Raw genomic sequence first — 22217 nt, 5'->3', positions numbered from 1 at the left:
GTTAATCTGTCATTAAGTTTAATCAAAAAGTTTAATGCTTTGAAAAATCACCAACTGGCGGTCATTTTGATCACGAGAGAAACCTGAGTTGACTTTTCTATGAGGAAGGTCATGGTTCGCGTTCCAACTTTCTATCCGCTGTGGTGAGAAGTTTGATACCGTGAGGTAAAGCTTAAAAGCTTGTAGAGTTTTGGGATTTGAAACTGGGTCACCTTCTTTTTGATTGACCAGCTCAGTGATGTGAATAAAAGGTTGGTGATTTTTTTTTTTTTTTCTCTTACATCAAAGAGATATTTTCTGGAGCAAAAATTACACTGATAGAAGAGATTTATAAATGTTTCTTGTACTGTAACAAAACTATGTTTAATGGTTAAAATATAATTTTATACTTGTTACAAAATATTTTTTAACACTTAAGAGGCCTTCCTTATTATTACAAATCTCTTCTATCACTGTACCAGCTTTATTCTTAAAAAAAAAAAAAGAAAATAATAAAAATAGGTCTGCCCAAGTCAAAAAATTGGGACTCATTTTGTCTTCAATTAGTCTTTAATTGAATTTCAATATATATTTGAGACTATAGGACTAAAAAGTCTTATTTTATCCGCGGTTTTCGATTATTAAGACAATTTGAGACTTTTGAGAAGTTTAGATTTTTTTTAAATCTCACTTTGTCCTCAAAAAAGTCTCATTTTGTTGTTATTGAGGAAAAAATGAGTTCTGTTTGAAAATTGTTTGGTCCATTAAATGAGGACAGGATGAGATACATGAAACGTTATTGGGACTTTATGGAGTAAGCAAAATGAGTTTAAAAAAAGGCTGGTGTGACAAGAAACATTGAGGCCTATCTGAGACTAAGTGGGATTTGGTTAATAAAGGCTCATGAGAACTAAATAAAACATTTGAGGTAAAGACATGTTAAATGAATACAAAATGAAGATAGTACGATCGAAAACATTGAAAATAAAATCAATTTAATATGATTGAAAATATTTAGGATAAAATGAGACTAGTGAAGATTCGATGTAAATAGGATTATGAAGACTAATTGAGACATGTAGAATAAACGAATGTTTAAATCAGACCAAAGTCAGTCTAAATAGTTTTCTTCAAGATGAAACGAGTCCCACTTTTTTGACTCGGGTGAGCACACTTTGTCTGTGCCAACACGACGAACTTCCCATTAGTAATTGTTTATAACGAATTCATATTGTTATAAACAATGTGTAATTGTTGAAAGTCATATTTGGTTGAGAACAATAATGTCTAGTCAGTATCGACTCAATTTTCAAATGAAAATCTTATTGTTTGACTTGAAAGTATTTTAAATAGCTAATCTTTTCATTTTCTTATTACTTTTTTTGTTATTAAAAAAAAACGGCTCGACCGAATTTGTTCAAATTTCACTCAGATCTTCTTTATGATAATATCTTTCGAATTAATTTTGGTTGAAGTCGATATCTTAATCCGTTCTTGAGATATTGAAAACGAAAAAAATGCTGACATCCGTACAGACATACGTACGTACGTACACGCACGCATCATTCTAAAAATTGGTCAGTATGCTTGTAAATACCATGAACCGTGGAGATATGATGAAAATTCAAATTTCACCAATCGACCCAATTTCAATAACTTCCTAATTGGAAGTTAAAAAATAAGCAATCAATAAACATCTAGGATCCTTTCAAATATTAATTAGAAGTTTTTATTATATTTTTTGAATTAAATAGTGATTTTAGGAAATATTTGCAAATCAATTGACACTATTTAAATATTTGAAAAAATAAAAATATGTTGGCAACAAATACTTAAATCTAAAATCAGCAGCATTGTGTGCTCATCAGCATGCGAAAACTTTGTTATTTGTTTGAGAATGTTAAATTATGCATGCGCAATATGCTGTTTTAAAAGTATTCCCACATTGGTCCAATGTCGACATGCTGAACAAATAGAATAAAAATAAAAACTAAAATTGATATTAAAATTTTTTACATTACAAAAGATAATTAATTTCCTTTTTATTTTCATTATATATTTGTTGATATTATTACGAATTTCATTATACAATTATAAAACATAATACAATTGTTTTTTAAAATGTCATTTCATTAACTTGCTTTATTTTGTGCTGGAAATTATATAAATTCATTAAATGTTTTATTTAGTTTAATAGCAATGTAAAAATTAATTGGAAACTTTACATTTTACTTATTATAATAACTGAAGTTATTTCTATTCAAACTAATCTCATTAAAATAAGTCTCCTTTGATCAATATATATATAAAATTTTATTTTTTTATTCATGAACATCAAAAATTCCGAATTCAAATGTCTTGTGTTTTTTTTTTATTCGTATTTTAACTTTACATTTCTATTTCTTTTTTTATTTATTAAATTAATTTTTTTCTTACGCTCAAAAAATTCTGAATTAAAATTTCTCTTTTCATCTGCACATAATCCTATCTCGAGCCATGAATTGTGTCATTTGTAATTACATTTGAAAGGCTCTCTCTAGCCATGTAATTATGTCACCTCGCTACAACTATTCAGTAATGAAGCTGTGACTCTTGACTAATGGACACGGAAACAATTGAGCGAAAGAATGTGTCAATCGAGTGTGACGTACCTCAAGTTTGAACAAAGAGAAAAAAAAATGAAAATTCAATTTTAATTTTTCTAGATTTAACATGCATTTTTTTCAAGTACATAATTGTTGGCAAAAAATATGAAATGAAAATGGGTCTAGACCTATTTAGAGACCACACGACGAACTTTCCATTAGAGTTTTCTTCTATTAGTTTCAATGGAAATTTTTTTTCTAATTGTTTATAACAAATTGTAATTGTTGTAAACAATATTCAATGGTCTGAAGTTATATGTAGTGATGAGCAACAATATTTCGTCAATGGTGATCCAATTCATCATCAATAATGATCATTCAATAGTTGGAGACTCTTTTTGATTGTTTACAACAAATTGCGATTTTTATAAACAATATGAAATAGGTGAGAGTGATGTGTGGTGATTGAGAAGAGTATTTTGTTAATACAGATCCAATCTGTCAGCAGCAGTCATCATTTGATCGGTGCCAACTATTTTTCATTGTTTATAACTCATTTCAATTGTTATAAACAATATGGAGTTGTCAAGAGTCATGTGTAGTTTGTTGACATTGACCCAATGACATATTAATATTGATCATCCAATAGGTACAAGGTATTTCTAATTCTCCATCACTCTATTTATTTTATACTTTCTTTGTTATCAAAAAAACACCTCGACCGAATTAGTTGAAACTTCTTTCGGATCTTCTTTGTTGCATCATCTTTCGAATAAAATCAGTACAAAGTCGATATCTTCATTCATTCTCGAGATTTCGTGAACGGAAAAAACCCTGACATACCTACAGACATCTTCTTGAAAACTAGTCAGCATGGATCTCCATACTTCAAACCATGGAGACATCATGGAATCATCAAGTTCCAAAAATCAACCTCATCACAATAACTTCCTAATGGTCAATCAATAATGATTTCAATTAAAAAATTATTAGACCTAAACTAACAATAATATCAATAAGATAATAATTGCATCTTATAGAGCATAAAATTGCGGATCTCAAACACTCTAATTGAAGTAAAATCGATCCATCTAAACCTGCTTAAAAACTTCTCAAACTCTTTTTGAAACTGATAAAAACTCTAAAATACCTTCTTTATTTATTTAACAAAAGATTCTGTTCTTCATAATTTGCCAGTTTCATTGATAAAAAATGTTCGAAAATAATCACAAGAATTCTTCCAATTTTATCTTGCAATAAAAGAAATTTTTCTTGAAAAAAAAAAAGAAAAAACTCCTCTATAAAATAATGTTAGAAAAGGAATATTAAAGCAAACAAAAAACCAAGAAAAGAAGGTAGAAACTGGAGAGTATACGCGATGATGCGCATAAAGTTCGCATTTCCGAGTTGCCTGAGGAAGTTCACTATTACGCTCTAACGGACGCGTTTCAGCAGTACGGAAATTTGTCGACCGCGGCGCCAGCTGACGGCTGACCACCCTCTTCACCAGTCCAGAGGTTGCTGGACTGGATGGAGTGCTAGAGAGAGTTTCAACTGTTACTCGATGAACTATTGTCACTTGAATTATTTCATTTCCACTGATCAACTTGATGAAGGTTAACCATATCGTGAGCCATCGGAAACGAAGAAGAAAGAAATTCGTAAAAAAACCTAACCTTTTTTAACAATCTAATCCAACCTTCACACCCACACACATCTACTCCCAAAAGCTTTAATATCAACAAAAAAATTCCAGAAAAAATTTGTAATTATTTTTAACAAGTTATGCAACGAAAAAATGTACATTTCTACGTGAAGTGGACTTTGGACTATGAAAAAAGTTCTTAACTCAAGAGGGAAATTTGTAATTTAACAAAGGCTTTGTTCTCCAATACAATAAAATTTCATCTTCCATTTTGTCTTCTTGCACTTATGATTGTTCTGACGTTGTTAGTAATCGTGGCTCGTGAATTCCAGTCTGAAAAGCGAGGACGGACGATTCTCTCCACTTGAATTCCCCTTCCTTTCGTCCTCCAGGATAAAGGGTTGCGTCGACGTGCTTACGGATCTCCAAGAGTGATTTGTCAAAAACATTCCATGTTGGAATTTATGCTGGTTTTCCGGGCGTGTAAGCAGTTGAGTTTAGAGAGATCGTGTATGCTTTACTTTTATGCATTAAGAACTTGATAGGGCACGCAAGGACGAAGGAATGTTTCAAGAAAGTTGGTATGCTTGATAACATTTGGAATAAAATGACTGGCATAGCATCATTTTGTCTATAAAGATTGAAACAATGATAAAATTGATCAAAGAATGTTGAAGAATTCATTTTTCTCTAGCTAAAGTCAAGATGCAACAAAATTGAATGGTAGCTAGTGATTATCGTTAACGAATCCAGACACTTCAATCGAAGCTTCTCCCTTGAGGTAGAGGAGTCTGCTTATTCGATACTTCCTCAGTCATTGCTGCTGAAGTATCCTGTTTACTTAATGGCCTCGTCCATTTTTATAGGGCAATTATGCAAACCAAGAGCAGAAAAGAGAGAGAAAGAGTCTAGGGAAATGCAATCTGGATGGGGACTGTTATTGGAAAATCGGTATCGAAACGGAATCAAACACAACAGAGTATACTTTTGACTGTTATCAATATTTAATCGCTAAATATACCTTCACTATGGATAACGATAATGATAGCTATTATGTATCACATTAATAATCTTTTATCAACATTTAAATCGTTCAACACCAGGTACTCCAACATCTAGAACCTACGACAAATTTACTTTTAACTTCTCTCGAAGCATTTTTTTGATAGAGTTTCGATTAGAGGACGCATCTAAAATCAATTAATTGTATAAAATTTCACTTAAAATAGTGAATCATTTGATTTAGGCTGTATGAAGGATGGTGGAGATGAAAGGGGAGCAAATAATCATCCTGGACCAGTTGTGGAGTAGTCAAAAAATTGAAACAGTGGATGTGTCTCTTAAATAAGACCTTATCCCAGTTTTTAATCAACTTGAAATCAATTAAATGTTAATAATAATTCACTTTGTTCATCAACAAGCTTTCTAACCTTCTATTAAATTGATTACTCCACCAAACTTCCCCCAGGAATTCCTAACATCTTCATCAACAACCCTTCAGTACTTTTACAAAATGATTCTACCCAGCAGTTAACCATGGCTAATAAAATTTTTTACTGAACGATTTAGTATTATATAAAAACCCTAGTATAACTTTCCTGTAGCAATACTTGCGGTGGAACCTGTGCTAAAAAGTGCTAGTAAAAAGCGAATATTTATTTTATTGAAATTTGACTGTGGTAATAGGTATCGTACGTGTACGATGCTTCGAATAGTACATAAATCGTGAAAATCGGTTCAAAACTCTCTGAGGAAATTACAGAGGAATAAAAACAATTGAGTTATTGATAAGCGATGATTAAAGTCTGAAGTTAGGGTGCATTTAGATGAGATGACCGATTTATTCATCCAATTTAATTCATTGGAATCAGTTGATCCTAATCCTCCATCATGACCACATGTAGATCCTTCCTTTTTTTTTTGATGAATAAATCTTAGAATATCTCCAGCAAAGTAATTCACCAACATCTAGGAATAGTCCTGGGTGATGATAACGAATTCATCAATCTAATATTATTCCCTTTCCTCTATTGATTGGTTAACCTACTATAAAAATGACTCATTAGTTTATGAATAAATTAGAATGATTGTTAATAATGAGGAAAAAAAAGCTTCAAAGAATGTTAAAGTCATTGTAAAGAAGAACTTCAAGAAGTAACTCTAGAGTAAAAAGATTCTTAATAAAGATTTCTTTAACTTGAGATAAATTTGAAAAGATTATCTGATAAATAATTTAAGCATCTTAAAGAGAAAACTAATCTCTGACATCAGTTAAAAAATTACACAGTACTTAAGAACTGACACAAGTTAGGGGAGTCGTGATCCGTGTCCCAATTCGGAAAATTGGGTTTTAGCAATAGTACTTTGACCCGAAGGATGAGGAAGGATAAAACTTTATACTCTAGTAATAAAACCCAAACGTAAATGATAGTAGAGAGAAGTAAAGCTTGGATATGAGAAATGCATTAGCACCAACATTTTATAAAAATAAACAATTTAGTTGTTTTCTTAATGCTTTTAAATCTGTTATCTTATTATCAATTATATCAAGAATTATTTTTTTCATTATTCTTTTTTGTCATCAAGATAAAGAACATTGACTAACTTTTCTCTTGGATTATCTCGGGACTTTAGACATAGAAGGGTTGCTTGTATCCTAGAATTATTTGGGTCAAGTGAGTATAACTTTACAATATACACTTGACTACAAATCCTAAAGTTGATGGAATTCTTACTCTAGGTTAGTTTGAATTAAGACCAGAGAGTTAAGTGTACTTAAGAAAACTGATATTCAAATCATAAACGATGAGAGGAGTTCATTAGATGTAGATTAAATATAATTATTTAAATATTTAATTAAAATTATTCATTAAAAATAATTAATTTTTATTTAATCCAATCATAGATGACCATATTAGAATCCAACCAACATCGTGAGAATCAATGTAAGGTCATCATTCCACTTCTAGACTAAACGTTGGAGCATATCTCTCTGATCCAAGTTAATGAGCAATTAGTAATGGAACTACTTGGCTATAGAATACGAACAAATGTGCTCGCCATATGCCACGCATTAAACCGCGTTATCCGGATTTGCTTGCCATCAGAGATTTACTGTTTTTTCAAGAGCGTGGGTTGTGTAAATATGCTACTCTTTCCTTATCTTCTAGAGTCCTTTTCACATCAAATCTTTCTGCTATTCATTTTAATGTGACATTGACGGTTATTTTCAAAAGCAAAAAATCTTCTTTTTGCTTCCTACTTCTTTTACAATACGTCATAATGAGAATTGCATTTGTTAAGCTTAATTAACTGATTCTGACAAATTGAATGTCATTTTTTTTTCTCTACAATGTTGAGCCCATGTCGTTCTGGGTGATTAGTATGATGAATGAGATTCAAGTGATATTTTAGGATATCAGTGTGTAAGTTTAAAAATAATTTAAGCTCTGTTTGGTTAAGAAGAAGTTGATAAAGCAGAAATTAAAGGTGATAGTATTGTTTGGAGAATAAAATAATCATCATGTTGGAATTAATGCTATTAAAATATTCCAAAAGAAATATTTTGTTAAATAAAATTATTCTATCAGTATAATATTTTAATAATAAAAGCTCATCTGTGATCAATATTAAATAAAAATTAATTAGTGATTAATGGAGAATAGTTACATCAGGATATTTTAAATATTCTAAAGCAGTAAAATAAAATCAACGATACCCTATTGCTGTCAAGCTGCAAATTTCAATAAAGTTTATATATAAACAACTCCGGAAATCCTGCTCGCATTAATACTTCATTAATCACAATCTCAGTCTTAAATCTGATTATTCTCAAGCTTTTGATAACAGACTTGCTAATAATAGATCATTAATTACCTGGATGAAAATGAAAAAAGTTGATTAGTTAACTTTGATGATAAGTAAAACACCAAGTAACGTATTAGAGAACGACAACAGTAATACTACGTTACTGCTTTCAAATATATTCAATTTTTTACATATCACACGTCTCATTTTATATACGTAGAAGTGTGGGAAAATAGCTGTTTGAAGTTGGTTGATTAAACGTCCACGTGGATGCTCTTCTTGTTTTAGCTTGGAGTAGCACAGCCACGACAGTGACCCTGTACCTGACGTAGGGAAGCTTGTGCTGAGGGTGAAATGAAGCTAGATGAGAGGGTTGATGTGGCAAAACGAAAAAGAATAGAAGAGTAAAAAAGTAAAGAGTAAAAAGTGAAGGGGGTGAAAAAGATGGGCTAATTGGACGTCGGAGGCGTACTCTTGTGGTCTTAATTTGTCATTTGTGAGTGTGAATTACTTCTTTTTTTTTATTTCTTTCTTCTTTTATAACCTACCACCCCCTTGGAATCCTGATTTATTTCTCCAAGAAAATTATTTCCGATTTTTTACTTTTTCAATTCTTCATTGATTCTGTTCAATTTATTTTTTTTTTTATCACAGAACCAATTAATTGATCAACTAATTGACTCATTGGAACAGGAATGGAGTACTTACCTAGACCAAAAAAAAATTAATACATCATTTTTAATAAATGCTAATGTTATTGAATTATAAGAGCCCAAAATAAATTATGAAACTAACCTTTTTATTTTCAACCATTATCCAAAATATTACTCATTTTTCTTTTCATCTGAATTGATGCACTTGTTATCATCAAAATGCATGACTTATTTCTTGATAAATGGTATTGATGCAACACAATCTCCAACATCTTCGACTGCAAACCATTCGCATCCGTATGCACGTAACAGTCAGACTGTTTACTTAGGTCTTCAACAAGCTAAGCGTCTTGCAAGCATATTTGTTGATAGCTGTCGTTGTCGTGGATGGTTGAAGCTTTGGCTTACTTTTCTGATAGCCAGTCTGAGAAATGTTATTGTCAGTTGCCTCGTTGTATACACAGAATTTTCAACACATAACTAAAATTGTCCTTTTATGCTTTGTATTGTTGTCCCAATTATTGAGGTTATTTCAACAATAAATGCACCGACAATTAATAAATATAATAAATCACCTACTCTACATCATTGTGTTAATGACGAAACACCACGGATAATTAAAAACAATAATAATATTCCGATAAATCAATAAATTAATAATTGAAAGCATCATCAACTTTGTTTGACATTATAACCTCAACCATTGTCTTCTCTTCAGACACTTGAATTTCATTTAATTTGTTAAACAATAAAACTTGATAATCAATAGATAAATAATGAAAAATTGTCGAGGAAAAACACATTAGTGACTGATAGCTGCGAGCTTTGAATTGTGGACGAGAACCATCAGTCTTCCATTGTGTTCTCTTCAGCTTGACGCCGTTATTATCCTTCAGCTATACAACGCCCCCTCCTGGAAACTTTGCAAGCTATAGAAAGCGTCTCGAAGATTCCATATATTTGCTCATTTTCACATTATTTATCATGTTTACTCATCTAATTTTATCATCTTTTTATTCTTTATCTTCCATTTAATAAATTTATATAAAATTTCATGTTACTCCTGCGATATTACTGGAAATTAATTAATTTCCCGCACATCGACATCAGAACACCGTTCCTGTATTCGCCGCCATCTTAAACTAACCTCCTGTCTTAATTTAGCCACATAACCTATCAATCAATTGATACCAACACGCCAACTTTTTTTCAAGGTTGCATACTTGACAAAAAAAACTTCACACTGATGGCATTGTAAACAAAAGAATGCTAGAGAATAAATTATTGGATAATTATTTAAATTTATTTAATTAGTAAACAATCACCTGGACCAATGGTATCAGAAATAAATTATGAAAAAAATGGAATATTATTTAATATTAATCTAGCTTTGGATGAATAAAAAGCATTGTAAGTATACTTCTGATGTTAACCACAAAAAAAATTGGTTAGAATAAGGATTAATTTTTTTTTTAGATAAATGTATGGTTAATATTACTCAATGGAAGCAGTTATTTAACATACACTTGGAGATAACATCGATAGTGATGAGCCAGAAGAAAATATTTTAATATCACATCCATCAGATCCATCATAGCCTACACCATGATTCAGTTCATATAAGTCTAGATAGTATATTAATATACACACAAGAAGATTTTCATGTAAAATTCAACCAAATTAACATTGATTAACACATAATCAGCTTTTATATCAACTCGAGGGATCATGCAAAGTTTATTAGAGGCAGAGAGTTGGAATAAGTTGTGGAACTGATATAAAACTCTGCTTCAAATTTCGTGAGTTGTCTTACAAATGCTATAGCAGACTTGATGATATGTTCAAGAACATGGAAAGATAAACTGGTATGTTAAAGTTGATAAAATACAAGGTAAAAATATAATCAATATTGTTATTTGAACATAAATAATATGATGATCATTATTGAATAGACATTGTTGATTTATCAAACATTTAATTAATTCACAAAAATAATCAATACATTATAATTTACAATTTCAAGTTAATTAGAAGCACTTAATTATCAGATAAACATCATCTTAAATTAGAAGTAAATCTAAATTAATGATTCAATGATAACATTGATAAATGCATTGAAAATTGGGGTTAGAGGGAGAGGGGGACAAGAGCAGGCCGGTGGAGGACTACATTTTGGTCCGTCCTCTCCCCCTCCTTCTCCTCTTCCACCTCCTCCTCCCCTCACAATTTACATTTTTATCATTTCACTTCCTCTTCCTTATTTCATGTTTAATCTTCTCCATCTTCCTTCTGGCTTCTTCCTCCAAACTGTTCATAATTTACAAAAAAACTTTGAAATAATTTTTAATATAATATTACATTAAATATTTATTAACTTCCCATTAGAAAGTTATGTCCATGAAATGAGTAATTTTGTTAAATCTTTGCATTTTGAGACATTTGAAAGCATATTAGAAGGTTTAAAAATGGATGTACGTACGTACAAACATACATACGTACGTCCGGTTTTTTTTCATTTTCGATATCTTGAGAACCACTGAAGATATCGACTCCGGACTAATTTCATTTGAAAGATAATGCAATAAAGAAGATCTGAAAGTAGTTATGAATAAAATCGGGTCAGCCGTTTTTTTTTAATAACAAAAAGACTGTAAAATAATTCAAGTAAAAAGACATTTGAAATAGATACTACTTGTTGAATGATTAATATTGTTCAGAAATTAGGTCAATATTAATGCAATAAAGCTGTTCATGATTTCACGTGACACTAAACAATTATAAATTGTTTATAACAATTTAAATTTGTTATAAACAATTAAAAATAGTTTTAATCTATTAAATAATCATTACTGTGATTATATTCGATAGATATCAGTGAAATGCTGTTATAAATAACTTTATGTGATTAAACAATTGTATATTGTTTATAACAATAGAAGTTTGTTATTAAAAGTAGAAACAACAAAAAGATGACAAAATGGCGAATTCCAATAAAATGGGAAGTCTGTCGTCGGGACACAAAATTTAACCAGACCCACTTTTTATTAATATTATCTCGAAGTGTACGTTTTGTGCTTTCATTCAGTTCAGTAATTATTAATCGACAATGTTTCATAAATCAAATCTTAATCTATAGCTATCGTTATGCATGCATGTTTAAATCAATACTTGCTCCAATGATATGTATTATCTAACAAATTTATTATATTTTTAATGATTATTTATGAACTTAAATCATTCTTAATTCACGTTCAAGTGAAGTTTGATTTAGTGTTATCAGAGGATTTATTTAATTTGTAATTTCGCAGATTGATGCTGAGTAAGATGTATCTTTCATGAAGAGCAGAAGCAGCTCATGATTATCTGATGATTGTCAATAATAGATCAGCGATGTTGGCGTTTATTGATCAGCAGTAAAATGATACTAAAAGACAACATTATGTTACATGCCTTTAACGAATAATATCCTCTTTATCTAGTCTACTCGCAACGTCAGATGAAAATAAACCCAATCTTAAGTATACTTCTGTATACTTTCTGAAACTTACACTAGAGAAACTCTATTACCTTGAGTTTATGGCGCACAAAATGACCATTTGGTGGTGCGAAAGTTAATTTAAGGACTACCAACATGAGTGGTTCGACGCATAAACAACCTACGTGACTTGACGCTTTTTATATTCCCTTCTTTTTTTTTTGCTCTCTTTTTCTCGAGCACTTTTTTTCCATTTTTCTGGCCTTGCCTAGAGTAAAACTTAACTGTGAGTATTTAAGATCCTTTTTTAGCTACGCACTTCACGAACTGGGTGTTATTCTTGATTTTGTACCACGATTTTTCCTTCTACGAGCGAATCTAGCACCACAGAAGCACTGGTGGGCATCATAAAACTTTGCTTAACAAACTTTCCTAGAATGGGAAATTGTGAAAGCTATGAATTTGATTTTTTTTTCCTTACTCTCTTTTAGAGTAACATAATAATTTATTTCTTCAATAAAAAGGTGGTTAGTTAGTGTTAAATGAAGCAATTTTCTCGTCTAAATCGAAAGGAAATTTTTATTTTAATGGTGACTTTTAGATCGATTGAATTTGAAACCTTTTGATTTGCCCAGTGGGTAATGGGTGACGAGCTTTTCTTCTGTAGGTGCTCGACATTAAAGAGAACGGAAATGGGTTACGAACAGTTGAATGGCTCCAAAGAAGGTTTTTCCGCATCATTCCAGATGAAATCGCGTTCAACTTTTGTTCGTTCTTATACACATTTTGCTCGACAGATTTGTTCTTGACAAGCTGATCAATATCGTCAATACTTTTTCATATATTTCCTGCCAAGTAAAATAAATAATTTACACTTGGAAACAATAAAATAATGGTAATTTTCAATAACACCATTATATTTCTCGATGAAATTCATTAAACAAACGTAATCTTGATAAGAACAAAAAAGCGTATCTAGTGTACTCGTAATTTATCTTATGAAAAACTAAAGAACATTTTATACGAATACAAATTTCTTTGCGTGTCAACTTGGCAATTGCGTGACCGAATCATGAAACGCATGCTTGAATGAGAAAGATTCAGCGATGCGATTATCAATGAATCGTGTTAAGCTGCTATAATAGGTATGCATACAAGAAGCTAACAACCGCAAACCCGTCGATGGAATTCGGTCATCAAATCAATCGAGCAACTATTGTCGGGTTTCAATGGATTAGTAATCGAGCTTAACAGCATGATTAATTAATGACACTATCAGAGCGTAGGTAACTAGGGTATCACCTGAAATATTTACCCATTAAGCAATATATTATGGACTGATAACTTCTCCTAAAAATTTCAGGCTTGCTCCAAATGTTAAGTATCCAGCTGTCATCCAGTCAATTGCAGTGATGGTGTTTATTTCATACTTAATTTCATTCACTGATGGAGATTTTAAAATATTAAAAAAGCATCAAATGAATATAGCCAGGATTCATTTTTTATTTCTTTGAAATTTCTGAGTAAAACTAAATAGGCCTAAAAAAGGCTCAAAATATTCCTAAAATGAAGAAAGGCTCTATGTAGGTCCAATTGAGTCCAAATTATTTTTCAGGTCCACTGTGAATCCAATTTAAAGTTAAACTTTTTTTCAAGGCCCACAAAATGTCTAACCTAACCCCAAAAATATTTCTTAAATTCACAACAGCTTTAAATCTAGCCAAGAAATATTTTCTAGGCCCAGAGTATGCCCAATTCAAGCCAATAGTATTTTCTAGTCCCATAATGCACCCAATTTTAGCCCAAAAATATTTTTAAGTCAAGATTAGGCTTTAATCGGGTCTACATTAGGCCTTTTTTATCATTTTAGGATCTGTTTTAGGCCTCTTCTGGGCCTATTTAGTTTTATTCGGGTAAATTTAACTCAAAAATATTTCATAGGCCCACAATTCAAGCTTAGAAACATTCTAGGTCCACAAGATGCCCACGTAAAGTCCATTATCCAATATCATATTCAACAATAATGACAATCAATGAAAGTTGATTCAATGATGAGTTTTCAAGACACGTTGTTTTTCTAAATTTTAAAAATATCTTCAGGCCTCCATTAGGCGTCTTGTGGGCCCAAAAAAAATTAAGACTCGAATTGAACCTGTTTTAGACCTGGAAAAGCATTTAGACTCGATTAAAGTCAATGCACGGTATTTAATAATTTCAAACGTGTTTCTTCCTGGTTTTGTTTATGATACTAAAGCTTTACAAAATATTTCAGAACACGCACCTTCATGTGTTAATGCGAAGGACACATCGTTATTCTTCATCGCCGCAATGGCCTTTAATAGCAATGATGATGAAATATTACAGGTTGTTTCAAGTTGAGACATAGCCTACCTAAGACTTAATATTTTGCTGCGGGTCCAGCCCTGGCCTGAGACTTGACAAACGATTACGCGACTGCCACTTCGTGCGAAAGTAAGAAAACACTCTCGCTAAATCATAAAGAGCCATTACCGACCAAGCCACACCTAAGATATACCATTCCTTGAGGCCATTAGATGAGTTCATTCACCCTCTAACCGTTTATGAAGAAAATAAATCGTTGCAATTCACGTACCCCTCATTTGTATCTACTGTCAACTCTTGCTTCTATTTTGAAAGAAAAAAAAAACAAAAATAAGAACATCCGAGAATTTATTTCTCAAACTGTGATGATTATTTTCACATTTAGGTGAGTGAAATAAAGTAAAAAGTAATCATTTTCGTATGACATTTTCTAAAATTTAATCTTATCTTTGAAAGGAAGCTGTAAGCTTACAGAGAGGATGCTCAAGCTCAAGAGGCAGGAAACGTCTTGACACGAGGTCCCTGTACAGGCGGAGAGAATACGCTGTACTTCAATTGCAGTGGGATGGTTGGATCTGCGACAGACATTGATTGCTCCCTTCGGGGAAGCCAAGCCCCTCGAGCGTGTCCATTTTATGTGGGTTAAGATACTAGACACTGCACTGACCATCATGAGGCACCGGATTTCCAGGTCACTATGAACACTAAACCATAATTACTTCCTACAGTGTCACAGCTTCATTGTACCTAACGTCGTGATGTGATAGGTGAAAAATTGTTGCTTTGAATTGACAGCCAACTTTGAAGTCGGAAATTAAAATTTCTATCCAAGCAAAGAAGTCTTGGATGTTGAAGTATTGGAAATGAGTTTTTTTTTCTTTCAATAATTATTAATTTCGATTTATAAAAGTGATCATTATTTTTCATATCACTTAGTTTGATATGAAATATTTAGGTCTTCATGAAATAAAGTTCTAGAAGCTAGCATTGATCCAATTCCAAGAAGAATCTAGGTCTTTTGATGGAAATGACCAATAAAAAGGTTGATTAATCAATAATTAGCACATTTTATGATGAAAGCATGATGAATCAGCAATGATTTTAACATTGTACATCATTAAAAGCTAGGAAACTGCCATGCTTTTATAATGAAATGGCTTCGTAATTGATCAATCAGCTTTTTATTGGTAATTTCCATCAAAAATTAGCATTCTAACGCTTCGCTATTTTTTGATAAGTTGTTTTTTTCAACCCTCCACTATATTAGTTATAACAGCGATGATTTAGCTTTCAATAAATTTACATCAATATCAATTCTACGAGAAGTTAGTGATCTAATTATTGATGGTAAAAATACTATTGATGTCATGCTTTCTTTTTTACGACATTGGAGTTCAATAAAATACCTCCACACGACTTCCGGTCGATGAATTATAGAGAGAGAATTCAAGTAGTGACTCATTCAAGTTCATTATCATGAGGATAACGTCTCTCTGTTGGATAAAACGTTTTTGTGAACACCCACAACACGCTATCGTTCTCGCAAACAAGTCTCATACATAGTACACTTGTGTGTTTATGAATAAGCATTTCAATGCACATGAAAAGAAAATATCATTCTCGTAGTAGAATTATATTTTTTTTTCTTCAATTTTAATTTTTATTTATATTACTCACAAGCTGGAGGCAGTAAAATGTGGTTTTACAGGATAATATCAAACGTAAAGTCATCGCCCACATGACTTGCTAAGAAAATTGTGGTTTGCATTACAATAATGTTTAAGTTGATGGCATTAAATTTTATTGAAATGACTTATTCTTGGTGCAGCATGACTGGAATAGTATAATTATTTAGTAAAGAAAAATTTGCAAATACATAATAGGGTTGATGATGATAATAATAATAATAAATGGAATTATATCGTGTTGAGAATTTTAATTAAATTAAATAATTAAAATTTTTTAGTGATGGAAATAAAATAAATAAATATATGACTAAACGCTAATTAAAAACATGAATAAGTTTTCTAGGTCAAAATCAGGAATATAATGGTAATAGTCATGGAAATTATCGCTGTGTTAGGTCATTTAAACTCGAGTTTGGTCAACGCACTCAACTCACCCCTTGGGAAGTTCTGACCAAAATAATAGAAAACTAAAAATAAACTTAATGAAAAAAAAAAAAAACAGCCTTGCGAGAAAAGAAATAATAGAGTAAGAGTACCTACGCCAACTGGATGGGAAAAAATTCTAATTACAAAGCGAAACAGTAGCGTTGGTTGGTCATGCTGAGAGAGGAAGAACAGTGGAAGATAAATCCAGTGAACCGGTGTCGCACAACGTGCAATTTTAACTAGTACATGCTAGCAAAAACCATGTGCTCACAACTCTCCACTGTCATGTGAGATAAAAGTACTACTCGTGTACCTAATTTTCTTCATTTTAGTACACTTTGTTCAATAAAAATATCATCGAGATATCTCTGTAAGGATCTATCATTTTACAACCTTTATTTAGAATTATTTTTTAAAATTAGCTTGAAGAACATATTGACTTTACATTACATGAAAGAACTATCATTAAAATATTTTTTACTATGTTTTCTAGATCTCTCTGTGAGCTTTTCTGATGCTGATACTCCTCATGTTGATCATCTTCATCAGTTATTTACCCTAGATGTTTCAATGATGCTTCGAAATGATTTGAAAAGGGATTGTGAATGTATGCTGCTACTCCAACGTCATCAACGAAATGAAACAAAAATATTTGAAATAAAAAAATGAGGAAATTGATAATTCCAGGGATTTTTGAACAATAAAAATTTATTCCAAGTAAGATAAAAAATCCATTGATATGAGTCATCTCGATTATTACTTTCGAATGACTCAAATAGATTTTCAAACTCAACTACCCTCAACGACTCATTGTCGTCTGTTGTAAGCGGGACGTGCCTTGCATGCATTTAGTTCTCACGTGATGATAATACCAACTAGGTGATGAGTTTGACAAAAAACTTGTTTCGTACATCTAAATCACATTTCTTTATTTAACAATACAGCCGAACCACACACTCGATTAATATTCCAATCATTCTTATAAATCTATGTCGTTAATGATGACATAAAATAAAAGAAATGCGCATTATCTAGTAGAAACTGAGTGCTGAGAAAATTTTATCAATAAGTAAATGCTTGAATAAGAAATCCTAGATTTCTTTGATCGTTCTAGTAAATCACTTAAATTTGTTTTAGCTTGGTATTTTTATTCTCTTCGGGAAACCATTATCCTAATTGGTCTACAAACAGTTCTTGATACCTAAAAGTGTCCATTTGTATCATATTTACTTCTTTTTCTATTTCTTTTGTTTCCTGTAACATGATTATTTCAATCATTTTTTTAAACCACACATTTTTTTTTACTTCAGTTTTATATTTTAGCTAAAAAATAAGTTTAAATATTTAATTGTTTATAACTTTTGCACTGGTGTTGCTATATATTTTATTTATTATTATTTTTGGTAGTGTGATTATTATTACTGCTTTATTGTTATTAACAATATGGAATAATTATCTACACCAATCATTTATTACTTATAACATTTAATTGTTATTAACAATATTTGATTATTGATAACAATAATTTGTTACTATTTTTGTTTTTTCGAGACTATTTTTTATTATCAAATATTCATATCAAATTTTTTGTGTAAATGCTCTTAACATATATTAATGATAATGATACTCGAAAGATGTTTAGATTCTGAATTATCTGGGAAAAAACAGAATAGATCTATATAGATCTACATTATCACCATTTCTTAGATCTAATTTGATCTACTCATATTTAAAAAACTAAAGAAAATTTGATCTAAGTAAATCTATATAAATAGTGATCTATATAAATCTATATAGATCACTAAAATCTTTCTAAATAGTGATCTAGTGAGATCACTGTATATCTACACAAATTACTGTATGCCTATGGTGATCTCCATTGATCTTGATGATGAAAAAAATATAATACACCTAAAGAGATCACAGAAGATCTAGAATGATCAAAACAGATGTACACAGAACAAAGTAGATCTAATTGCGCCAAAAAATAGATCTAACTAGATCAATGTAGATCTATTTTATCAATTAATAAATAGTACTATTCATAAATTGCACAATTCAACTACTTTGCCTGTTTCCAGTTCTTTAATCCTGGATAAAAAAATAGCTGGACGACTTTTACTAAGAACCTAGCAAGTTTTAAGTTCCATAATTATGATTCAAATGGAATTGTTCTCATTTTGGTGTTATTTTTCGTTTGCGACAAAATTTGGAATGCGCATGCGCACATTTACGTCCAGCATCTATTCGAAAACTGTGAAATTTGACTCCAGGGGTTTTGAAACAAGAACAAATGTCAAATTTGGGATTCACATAGTTAGACTTAATTAAGAATAGACCAGATAGAATTGTTGGATGATTCCTATCTCTAGTAATTTATTTGTCATTAATTTTTGAATGATGCTCCTGCATCAATGCCCTAGATCTTTTTAAGCTCTCATATAAGGAATAAAATTTTTAAACAAAGCAAACATATTGTTTTATCTTTCAGTGAGTTTAAAAATATTGGTTGGAAGTAATAAAAGACTTATTGAAAGTAAAACCAACAGCAAATAAAATAGAATAAGTGCGCAAATGTGAAATGAGGATCTGACTGATAGAAAGAGCTTGCGTAGGACGTAAAACAGTTCGTAAAAAAGTCATAAACTAGGAAGATAGTTTTATATATCCACTATCTCGTACTATTTTTTTTTTTTTTCACTTTCTTATTAAATAAAGTTGCATTCATATCAAAATGAATTGTCAACAGTGAAAGAAAAAAAAACTAACTAGAGATATAAAAAAGTTTTTGTGTTATAAATTTTGTGAATTAAATTCTAAAAATATCAAATTTGCATGAATTGATCTCAATAAAATACTATAAAAATAGATCCATGGAATATAAAAGGAAAAAAAGTGGATAAAAAGTATGTCTGATCCTCAAGACTTAACAGAACTAGCAGGAAGTCACGATCTTTTCTGACGGCATATCACGTACACCCACGATCTCTACGGAGACAACTGCATTTACTTAGGTATTATATTTTATGTTGCGAATCAAAGCTTTGGCTTTGAATTATCTTTATTCACTTGAGTCTAGAAAAAAAAAAATCATCTCTTATTTATCTCTTGCATTCAGCTTAGTAGGCTGGAATAAACTGGATGTCTTCAAAGACTTACACCTGCCTGCTTAGCTGATTCATGAAATAATACTCGTCTGATATTTTAATTCACCTTTTTTCATTGAACAAAATATTTTTTTTAATCATTTTTCAGGAGTTCAGCTTCAATCCAACAATTACTTGGATCTTCAAACCTCTATAGCCTCTGTAAAAATCATCATACAGTGACCAATTTGGGCTTATTTTGAAGTTTATTATGTTTTCTTGGAATACAATTAGCTCATTTGACTGGGAAAAATGTTTTACTTCTGGATTTTACTCCAAACATGCTAGCAATAGCTGTTAGCTAGCAAGGAATCATCAATTGTAGCTTTTCTTGAATTTTTTCTGGAAAAATGGAAGAAGATCAACCTAGTCTAATGTCAGGATGTTAAAGTAAAGATCTTGAGCTTTAATATAAGCTATGATTGATGAAGATTCGACCATTTTTCACCAAGATACTGATTTTTAAAGATCATCAAAAGAAAATCATCAACATCTATTGAATGTCTTCAGACTTATCACTGTAACTTTTGTAAAAATCATCATACAGTGACCAGACTGAGCTCATTTTAAAGCCAAAACTCTCCTCTTTAAAATGAATACCTCAAATTTATTCGCAAACACTGTTCTTGTGGAGAAAAAAATTTTGAAAGTCTTTAGAAGATTCTTGGATCATTGACAAACCATGTTCTGGTGTTTTTATGGATTTTTTTTAAGGTAAAAGATATATTTAATTTTTTTTGGTTCATATTAAGTGGAAAACATGGTCGATAGTTAACCGAGAATGGGATAATAATTTCAGAAAATGCAATAGCGTGCATTTAATGATGTGGATAACATTAACTTGAATAAGCTCGAAGAGTCAACTAATCAGTAATTAGCTGTGTCATGTAAACACAATCATGCCGAGAAATATGTACATAGTTATTAACAGTCTATTTTCCATTTCAAAGCCTATGCGTATGTAAACTAATCGCAGTACTTATATACGCATCATTGCATGTAAACGTATACACACATGACAGTAGTTATCGTCACAGGAAATTAGTAAACAGACGGTTCAATCGATTATACTAGTTTGTATTTGCACTCATGACTCACTAGATTATTGGCACGAGGCATGTAAATGTAGAATCTTAATGAGCTGTCGCTTGTTAAAATTTCGAGCAACATTTGCAGCTTCATGTCAATTAGAATTGACTCAACACTTTGCCATTTATTAATTAAATTCAATTGGAATTCATTGGGTATTTTTTTCTTTACTCATCATTCAAATAACAAATGTGTCTAAATACTCCACTGAGTATTGTTGTCCAATTGTCATAATTATTTTTCCATAAAAGTTTATTTTAAAATTCATTCCAGGATGTTGGAACATTGGATATCAAATTAAGGTGAGATGGAACCTAATTGATGATTATTAATCAATACTTCTTTCATCTGAATTGGAACATCATCTAGACTTCATGGTTGCTTTTGGAGAATAGCTAAAAGCTTAGAAGAGTTGCAATGCTTTTCTTTTTTTGCTACAAATCTAAAGAACTAAAAGAAATAAAGCACAGAATGTCCTTAAAGTTTACCCTTTACCCTCTGAAGACGTAATACGAACCGTTACTGGAATGCCTTCATTCCTCTGGGGAGAAATGAACGAGTTTGGGGATTTCTTGAAAAGAAAATACTTCAAGTAACTGGATACATCCTCATCTTTTTCAAAGCCATGATAAGTGCTAGCTTGATGCTTTTGTCATTGAAAAAAAAAATCCCCTCAAAAACGTGTGTGTGTTTTTTTTCTTTTGAAGAGATAACTTTCATTGCTAAACTAGTTTAGTTCTAGTTGCAATTACCATGTGAAAAGAGGTGAAAAAAGGGGAATAGTAAATAGGATAATATGGGGTCTTTAAGGGCGACTACTGTAACATGGGACGTCAGGTCACGACGTGACACGCATCGGTGGTGGCAAGATTCACGCCGCATGCTAATGCTGTCTGGAAATCAGAAATGTCAACCAGAGCAATTCGTTGCTCGGCAACCGGCTGCCTACCGGGATTTCCTGCAGATTCAATTCAGTGCTCGTTGGACCCGTGACGATTCATTGATTGGTATCGTTCGGATACCAGCCATGAGGACAAAAACTGTCCACTACAGAGAGTGTTGGAGACAAAAAGGGGAAGAGGTGATTACAAATGTGGCATTTTTGATGAGTTACTAGGGGGAATAAATTTTTTTTATCAAGAAAATAATTTTTTATGAACATCAAAATTTGTTTATCATAGGTAAGAACCCCCTAAAAAAGCTCGGAATAATATTTTTTTAATAACTTTTCATAAAATTTTCTAGGTTTTATGATATTTTGAGGTAGAAATCAACCCAGCTTTTGTTGCCCGAACACGACGTATTGATGTCCAGGAAACCCAACTTGCAAAAAAATGATTCAAACTATTTTTTACATAAACTAGAAGAGTACTGGTGAGCT

General features: G+C 31.3%; 1 protein-coding gene and 1 long non-coding RNA gene across 7 annotated transcripts in view; one reads left to right on the top strand and one right to left on the bottom strand.

Moving 5' to 3' along the window:
* Positions 1–9892, bottom strand: part of Ten-m (teneurin transmembrane protein Ten-m) — a 272219-nt gene extending 262327 nt beyond the window's left edge. For 3 of the 6 annotated variants that reach the window (XM_035090690.1, XM_035090692.1, XM_035090698.1), the window contains exon 1: positions 8812–9891. The gene's annotated coding sequence lies outside the window, so the exon portion shown is untranslated. Of the gene's footprint in view, positions 1–8811 lie in introns of all 6 variants that reach the window. The other 3 variants (XM_035090691.1, XM_035090696.1, XM_035090697.1) reach the window with 3 other exon arrangements.
* Positions 9777–12133, top strand: LOC118071508 (uncharacterized). Its single transcript, XR_004690895.1, has 3 exons — positions 9777–10079; positions 10146–10534; positions 11978–12133. It is a non-coding gene; the product is annotated as an uncharacterized lncRNA (long non-coding RNA).
* The last annotated feature ends 10084 nt before the right edge of the window (positions 12134–22217 follow it).

The sequence above is a fragment of the Chelonus insularis genome, unplaced genomic scaffold (assembly GCF_013357705.1).
Source record: "Chelonus insularis isolate UGA/USDA-ARS -01 unplaced genomic scaffold, ASM1335770v1 contig_85_pilon, whole genome shotgun sequence".
Taxonomy (NCBI): Eukaryota; Metazoa; Arthropoda; class Insecta; order Hymenoptera; family Braconidae; genus Chelonus; species Chelonus insularis.
The sequence above is the reverse complement of the archived record's forward strand: the minus strand, read 5'-3'. Positions and strand labels throughout refer to the sequence as shown.